Raw genomic sequence first — 9410 nt, forward strand, 5'->3', positions numbered from 1 at the left:
TAGTCATTATCCAGTCCAATAAAGACTGTATTATGGTCATTATCCAGTCCAATAAAGACTGTATTATAGTCATTATCCAGTCCAATAAAGACTGTATTATAGTCATTATCCAGTCCAATAAAGACTTTATTATGGTCATTATCCAGTCCAATAAAGACTGTATTATAGTCATTATCCAGTCCAATAAAGACTGTATTATAGTCATTATCCAGTCCAATAAAGACTGTATTATGGTCATTATCCAGTCCAATAAAGACTGTATTATGGTCATTATCCAGTCCAATAAAGACTGTATTATGGTCATTATCCAGTCCAATAAAGACTGTATTATAGTCATTATCCAGTCCAATAAAGACTTTATTATGGTCATTATCCAGTCCAATAAAGACTGTACTTGGTATCAACATGTTGGCTTCATAAATACAAGGCTACAAGACATTGACATGATGGGCAACGAGAGACGCTCCTAATGAAATGATGGGCAACGAGAGACGTTCCTAATGAAATGATGGGCAACGAGAGACGTTCCTAATGAAATGATGGGCGACGAGAGACGTTCCCTAATGAAATGATGGGCAACGAGAGACGTTCCTAATGAAATGATGGGCAACGAGAGACGTTCCCTAATGAAATGATGGGCAACGAGAGACGTTCCCTAATGAAATGATGGGCAACGAGAGACGTTCCCTAATGAAATGATGGGCAACGAGAGACGTTCCTAATGAAATGATGGGCAACGAGAGACGTTCCTAATGAAATGATAGCAACGAGAGACGCTCCTAATGAAATGATGGGCAACGAGAGACGTTCCTAATGAAATGATGGGCAACGAGAGACGTTCGTAATGAAATGATGGGCAACGAGAGACGTTCCCTAATGAAATGAAAGCAACAAGAGACGTTCGTAATGAAATGATGGACAACGAGAGACGTTCCTAATGAAATGATGGGCAACGAGAGACGTTCCTAATGAAATGATGGGCAACGAGAGACGTTCCTAATGAAATGATGGGCAACGAGAGACGTTCCTAATGAAATGATAGCAACGAGAGACGCTCCTAATGAAATGATGGGCAACGAGAGACGTTCCTAATGAAATGATGGGCAACGAGAGACGTTCGTAATGAAATGATGGGCAACGAGAGACGTTCCTAATGAAATGATGGGCAACGAGAGACGTTCCTAATGAAATGATGGACAACGAGAGACGTTCCTAATGAAATGATGGGCAACGAGAGACGTTCCTAATGAAATGATGGGCAACGAGAGACGTTCCCTAATGAAATGATGGGCGACGAGAGACGTTCCTAATGAAATGATGGGCAACGAGAGACGTTCCTAATGAAATGATGGGCGACGAGAGACGTTCCTAATGAAATGATGGGCAACGAGAGACGTTCGTAATGAAATGATGGGCAACGAGAGACGTTCCTAATGAAATGATGGGCAACGAGAGACGTTCCTAATGAAATGATGGGCAACGAGAGACGTTCGTAATGAAATGATGGGCAACGAGAGACGTTCCTAATGAAATGATGGGCGACGAGAGACGTTCCTAATGAAATGATGGGCAACGAGAGACGTTCCTAATGAAATGTCCCCTTTAAAGGACACACAACTAATAGTCCACTAAACTGAATGGTGGATAAACGAATTAGTCGAGCTTCTACCAACTCAAAGACACATGCTTCGCTCTTACAAAAGGGCAGTAAGCATTTCCTTTACTGCTGTTGATTTGTGTGACTGACTTGGTCCCAAGAAAAACATTTTTTTTTCAAATGTGTTTCTGTCTACAATGAGTCATGAGGAAAAAGAGAGGAGAGGAGAGAGAAGTCAGAAAATGAAAGAGCATAAACAGCTTGAGAGAGAAGGAGAGGAGTAGTGGGTTTAGCTATTTAGTGGTTTGTTAAGTCTCTCTCTCTCTCTCTCCATACCTCAGTCCCATCTCTCTCTCTCTCTCTCTCTCTCTCTTTCGCTCTCTCTCTCTCTCCTTCGCTCTCTCTCTCTCTCTCCATACCTCAGTCCCATCTCTCTCTCTCTCTGACACCCTGAACATCTGGATTCCTCTCTCCTCTTTTTCCTGTGGCTGTCTTCCCTCTCCTTCCCTCCTCTGCTCCCTCTCTCTCTCTCTCTCCTCTTTTTCCTGTGGCTGTCTTGCCTCTCTAGTTTGTGTGTGTGTGAGCCTGGTGACGTCCAGTAATATAGGCCGCAGGAATCATGAATAAACCCACTGTCTGTCTATAGTCTAATCCGTTATATACAGTGCCTTCGGAAACTATTCAGACCTTTTCCACATTTTGTTAGGGGGTTCCAGCCTTATTCTAAAAACAAAAAACTATTTTACCCTCATCAATCTATACACACATTTACAGAAGTATTCAGACCCTTTACTCAGTACTTTGTTGAAGCAACGTTAGCAGCGATTACAGCCTCGATGTCACGCCCTGACCTGAGAGAGACGTTTTATATCCTCTATTTTGGTTAGGTCAGGGTGTGATGTGGGGGTGGGCATTCTATGTCATTCTATTTCTTTGTTTTGGCCGAGTATGGTTTCCAATCAGAGCCAGCTGTCTATCGTTGTCTCTGATTGGGAATCATACTTAGGCAGCCTTTTCCCCCACCTGTGTTTGTGGGTAATTATTATTTTTGTGAGTGTTTTGTGTTCGCCACGGTTACGTCACGTTTATTTCTGTTTATCCTGTTTATTGTTTTGTTCGGTTTATCTTCTAATAAAGGATGTGGAATTACCGGCACGCTGCGCCTTGGCTGATTTATGACGGGGGATTTGAGGACAGTGAACGCGACACTCGAGTCTCCTTCGGTATGACGTTTGCTCCCATTCTTCTCTGCAGATAAAGGCTTGGTTGGTGGAGTGCTGCAGAGATGGTTGTCCTTCTGGAAGGTTCTCTCATCTCCACAGTGGAACTCTAGAACTCTGTCATTGTGACTATCGAGTTCTTGGTCACTGACCCAAGGCCCTTCTCCACGGATTGCTCAGTATAAGCAGAGCTGTGTGTACATGTGCATGCGCAAACCCGATAATGAGCGTGACTGTTACACACTGCTGTGTGGCTATTCTGCTGTGTGGCTATGCTGCTGTGTGGCTATGCTGCTGTGTGGATATGCTGCTGTGTGGATATGCTGCTGTGTGGTTATGCTGCTGTGTGGATATGCTGCTGTGTGGATATGCTGCTGTGTGGATATGCTGCTGTGTGGATATGCTGCTGTGTGGATATGCTGCTGCTATGCTGCTGTGTGGATGTGTGGATATGCCGCTGTGTGGATATGCTGCTGTGTGGATATGCTGCTGTGTGGATATCCTGCTATGCTGCTGTGTGGATATGCTGCTGTGTGACTATGCTGCTGTGTGGATATGCTGCTGTGTGGATGTGTGGATATGCTGCTATGTGGATATGCTGCTGTGTGGATATGCTGCTGTGTGGATATGCTGCTGTGTGGATATTCTGCTGTGTGGATATGCTGCTGTGTGGATATGCTGCTGTGTGGATACGCTGCTGTGTGGATAAGCTTCTGTGCGTAGGCAGCTTTCAAAACAACAAACTAGGGCTGCATGATTCATCCTATTTGCGATAAGGATCTTTTTGTGACATGAACATGCACAATATCCATATCGCAAGAGGCTGCGATATTTTGAAACACCACTAAGCCATCTGTCTCTCTCCTTCTCTCATCTTCCCACTCACACCAAGCCCCTCCCCCTGCCACTCACACCAAGCCCCTCCCCCTGCCACTCACACCAAGCCCTGCCCCCTGGCACTCAAGCAGGAAGTTCCTCGTGCTCCAGATTCACTCTGCCTGTATTGACCAAACAACAGAGTTTTTCCAAACAAGAACGACGCAGCTTTCTACTTTGCTTCTTCATATAAATCCACGTTTTCTATATTAAAATATTTGTTTGTGTAACTTGCTCTCTGTTTTAGCAAGCTGTAAATGTGCTTAAAATTAGTGTTGTTAGCCTCTAATGCTAATCGCTAGCTAGCTATATCCACTGAGATTGGGCAAATCTTGTGTAACCGATGTGAAATGGCTAGTTAGTTAGCGGTGGTGCGCGCTAATAGCATTTCAATCAGTGACGTCACTCGCTCTGAGACTTGAAGTAGGGTTTCCCCTTGCGTTGCAAGGGCCGCGGCTTTTGTGGCGCGATGGGTAACGATGCTTCGGTGGGTGTCAGTTGTTGATGTGTGCAGAGGGTCCCTGGTTCGAGCCCGGGTTGGGGCGAAGAGAGGGACGGAACCTACACTGTTACACTTGCAAGCAAACTTTTGCTCTAAAACAGGCTGGTACCAGCAGTGGAGTATATCAGCATTGTTTGTGCAACAGATTTTTCTTAAATCAGAGAGGAAAAGGAGATAAATATTTTAAAATCTTTGTCTTAATGTATCTATCAATTTAAATCTAATTAGGGTCCCATGGGAAACACTGACCAACACTTTGGTTCCTACTCTCAACTCGGTTCTTTACTTTTCCATCCGTTGTCATGCCAACAAAACCGCATTCCTACTTTATTCCAACTAGAGGTCGACCGAATGGCCCGATTAATTAGGGCCGATTTCAAGTTTTCATTACAATCGGTAATCGGCCTTTTTGGACGCCGATTATGGCCGATTACATTGCAATCCACGAGGAAACTGCGTGGCAGGCTCACCACCTGTTACGCGAGTGCAGCAAGGAGCCAAGGTAAGTTGCTAGCTAGCATTAAACTTATCTTACAAAAAACTATCAATCTTCACATAACCACTAGTTAACTACACATGGTTGATGATATTACTAGGTTAACTAGCTTGTCCTGCGTTGCATTTAATCAAAGCGGTGCCTGTTAATTTATCATCGAATCACAGCCTACTTCAACTTCGCCAAACGGGTGATGATTTAACAAAAGGGCATTCGTGAAAAAAGCACAATCGTTGCACGAAATGTACCTAACCATAAACATCAATGCCTTCCTTAAAATCAATACACAGAAGTATATATTTTTAAACCTGCATATTTAGTTAAAAGAAATGCATGTTAGCAGGCAATATTAACTAGGGAAATTGTGTCGCTTCTCTTGCGTTCAGTGTAAGCAGAGTCAGGGTATATGCAGCAGTTTGGGCCGCCTGGCTCGTTGCAAACTGTGTGAAGACCATTTCTTCCCAACAAAGACCGTAATTCATTTGCCAGAATTTTACATAATTATGACATAACTTTGAAGGTTGCCACCCGTTCGATAAAATATGAAACGGTTCCGTATTTCACTGAAAGAATAAACATTGTTTTCGAAATTAGTTTCCGATTTGACCATATTAATGACCTAAGGCTTATATTTCTGTGTGTTTAATATAATTAAGTCTATGATTTGATATTTGATAGAGCAGTCTGACTGAGCGGTGGTAGGCAGCAGCAGGCTCGTAAGCATTCATTCAAACAGCACTTTCCTGTGTTTGCCAGCAGCTCTTAGCAATGCTTCAAGCATTGAGCTGTTTATGACTTCAAGCCTATCAACTCCTGAGATTAGGCTGGCAATACTATAGCGCCTATAAGAACATCCAATAGTCAAAAGGTCTATGAAATACAAATGGTATAGAGAGAAATAGTCCTATAATAACTACAACCTAAAACTTCTACCTGGGAATATTGAAGACTCATGTTAAAAGGAACCACCAGCTTTCATATGTTCTCATGTTCTGAGCAAGGAACTTAAACGTTAGCTTTCTCACATGGCACATATTGCACTTTTACTTTCTTCTCCAACACTGTGTTTTTGCATTATTTAAACCAAATTGAACATGTTTCATTATTTATTTGAGAGTAAATTGATTTTATTTATGTATTATATTGTGTTAAAATAAAAAAGTGTTCATTGTTCATTCAGTATTGTTGTAATTGTCATTATTACAAATATATATATATATATATATATATAAAAATCGGCCGATTAATCGGTATCGGCTTTGAAAAATCATAATCGGTCGACCTCTAATTCCAACCATAAAATGTAAATGATCATTGTATTTTTCTAGGATTCCAACAGTTTACCTAAGTGTTCTGATCTAGAATCGCAAGTAAAATCACAATATTTGCTACAAAAATCGTTGTTAGATATTTTGCCCATATCATGCAGCCTTACAACAAACCAGCCCTACAACAAACCAGCCCCACAACAAACCAGCCTTACAACAAACCAGCCTTACAACAAACCAGCCTTACAACAAACCAGCCTTACAACAAACCAGCCTTACAACAAACCAGCCCCACAACAAACCAGCTTTACAACAAACCAGCCTTACAACAAACCAGCCTTACAACAAACCAGCCTTACAACAGACCAGCTTTACAACAAACCAGCCTTACAACAAACCAGCCTTACAACAAACCAGCCTTACAACAAACCAGCCCTACAACAAACCAGCCCTACAACAAACCAGCCCTACAACAAACCAGCCCTACAACAAACCAGCCCTACAACAAACCAGCCTTACAACAAACCAGCCTTACAACAAACCAGCCCTACAACAAACCAGCCCTACAACAAACCAGCCTTACAACAAACCAGCCCTACAACAAACCAGCCTTACAACAAACCAGCCCTACAACAAACCAGCCCTACAACAAACCAGCCCTACAAACATACCAGCCCTACAACAAACCAGTCCTACAACAAACCAGCCCTACAACAAACCAGCCTTACAGCAAACCAGCCCTACAACAAACCAGCCTTACAACAAACCAGCCCTACAACAAACCAGCCTTACAACAAACCAGCCTTACAACAAACCAGCCTTACAACAAACCAGCCCTACAACAAACCAGCCCTACAACAAACCAGCCCTACAACAAACCAGCCCCACAACAAACCAGCCCCACAACAAACCAGCCTTACAACAAACCAGCCTTACAACAAACCAGCCTTACAACAAACCAGCCTTACAACAGACCAGCTTTACAACAAACCAGCTTTACAACAAACCAGCCTTACAACAAACCAGCCCTACAACAAACCAGCCTTACAACAAACCAGCCTTACAACAAACCAGCCTTACAACAAACCAGCCCTACAACAAACCAGCCCTACAACAAACCAGCCTTACAACAAACAATGTGGGCAGTGCAGCAATCAATAAACACCAGCATGACTGCAGTCTACCCTCCCAACCCTCAATAGTCCTAACACACCTACAGTAGACCTATCTATCCATGACTGTAGTCTACCCTCACTAGACCTAACACACCTACAGTAGACCTATCTATCCATGACTGTAGTCTACCCTCACTAGACCTAACACACCTACAACACACCTACAGTAGACCTATCTATCCATGACTGTAGTCTACCCTCACTAGACCTAACACACCTACAGTAGACCTATCTATCCATGACTGTAGTCTACCCTCACTAGACCTAACACACCTACAACACACCTACAGTAGACCTATCTATCCATGACTGTAGTCTACCCTCACTAGACCTATCTATCCATGACTGTAGTCTACCCTCACTAGACCTAACACACCTACAGTAGACCTATCTATCCATGACTGTAGTCTACCCTCACTAGACCTAACACACCTACAGTAGACCTATCTATCCATGACTGTAGTCTACCCTCACTAGACCTAACCCACCTACAGTAGACCTATCTATCCATGACTGTAGTCTACCCTCACTAGACCTAACACACCTACAACACACCTACAGTAGACCTATCTATCCATGACTGTAGTCTACCCTCACTAGACCTATCTATCCATGACTGTAGTCTACCCTCACTAGACCTAACACACCTACAGTAGACCCACCCTGGTACTGAACAGTAGACCCACCCTGATACTGAACAGTAGACCCACCCTGGTACTGAACAGTAGACCCACCCTGGTACTGAACAGTAGACCCACCCTGATACTGAACAGTAGACCCACCCTGGTACTGAACAGTAGACCCACCCTGGTACTGAACAGTAGACCCACCCTGGTACTGAACAGTAGACCCACCCTATTACTGAACAGTAGACCCACCCTGGTACTGAACAGTAGACCCACCCTGGTACTGAACAGTAGACCCACCCTGATACTGAACAGTAGACCCACCCTGGTACTGAACAGTAGACCCACCCTGGTACTGAACAGTAGACCCACCTGTTAACTGAACAGTAGACCCACCCTGATACTGAACAGTAGACCCACCCTGGTACTGAACAGTAGACCCACCCTGGTACTGAACAGTAGACCCACCCTGGTACTGAACAGTAGACCCACCCTGATACTGAACAGTAGACCCACCCTGGTACTGAACAGTAGACCCACCCTGGTACTGAACAGTAGACCCACCCTGGTACTGAACAGTAGACCCACCCTATTACTGAACAGTAGACCCACCCTGGTACTGAACAGTAGACCCACCCTGGTACTGAACAGTAGACCCACCCTGATACAGTAGACCCACCCTGGTACTGAACAGTAGACCCACCCTGGTACTGAACAGTAGACCCACCCTGATACTGAACAGTAGACCCACCCTGGTACTGAACAGTAGACCCACCCCTGGTACTGAACAGTAGACCCACCCTGGTACAGTAGACCCACCCTGATACTGAACAGTAGACCCACCCTGGTACTGAACAGTAGACCCACCCTGGTACTGAACAGTAGACCCACCCTGGTACTGAACAGTAGACCCACCCTGGTACAGTAGACCCACCCTGATACTGAACAGTAGACCCACCCTGGGTACTGATCAGTAGACCCACCCTGGTACTGAACAGTAGACCCACCCTGATACTGATCAGTAGACCCACCCTGGTACTGAACAGTAGACCCACCCTGGTACTGAACAGTAGACCCACCCTGGTACTGAACAGTAGATCCACCCTGATACTGAACAGTAGACCCACCCTGATACTGAACAGTAGACCCACCCTGGTACTGAACAGTAGACCCACCCTGGTACTGAACAGTAGACCCACCCTGGTACTGAACAGTAGACCCACCCTGGTACAGTAGACCCACCCTGATACTGAACAGTAGACCCACCCTGATACAGTAGACCCACCCTGGTACTGAACAGTAGACCCACCCTGGTACTGAACAGTAGACCCACCCTGGTACTGAACAGTAGACCCACCCTGGTACTGAACAGTAGACCCACCCTGTTACTGAACAGTAGACCCACCCTGGTACAGTAGACCCACCCTGATACTGAACAGTAGACCCACCCTGGTACTGAACAGTAGACCCACCCTGGTACTGAACAGTAGACCCACCCTGATACTGATCAGTAGACCCACCCTGGTACTGAACAGTAGACCCACCCTGGTACTGAACAGTAGACCCACCCTGGTACTGAACAGTAGACCCACCCTGGTACTGAACAGTAGACCCACCCTGATACTGAACAGTAGATCCACCCTGGTACTG

This window comes from Salmo trutta, unplaced genomic scaffold (genome assembly GCF_901001165.1).
Source record: "Salmo trutta unplaced genomic scaffold, fSalTru1.1, whole genome shotgun sequence".
Lineage (NCBI taxonomy): Eukaryota > Metazoa > Chordata > Actinopteri > Salmoniformes > Salmonidae > Salmo > Salmo trutta.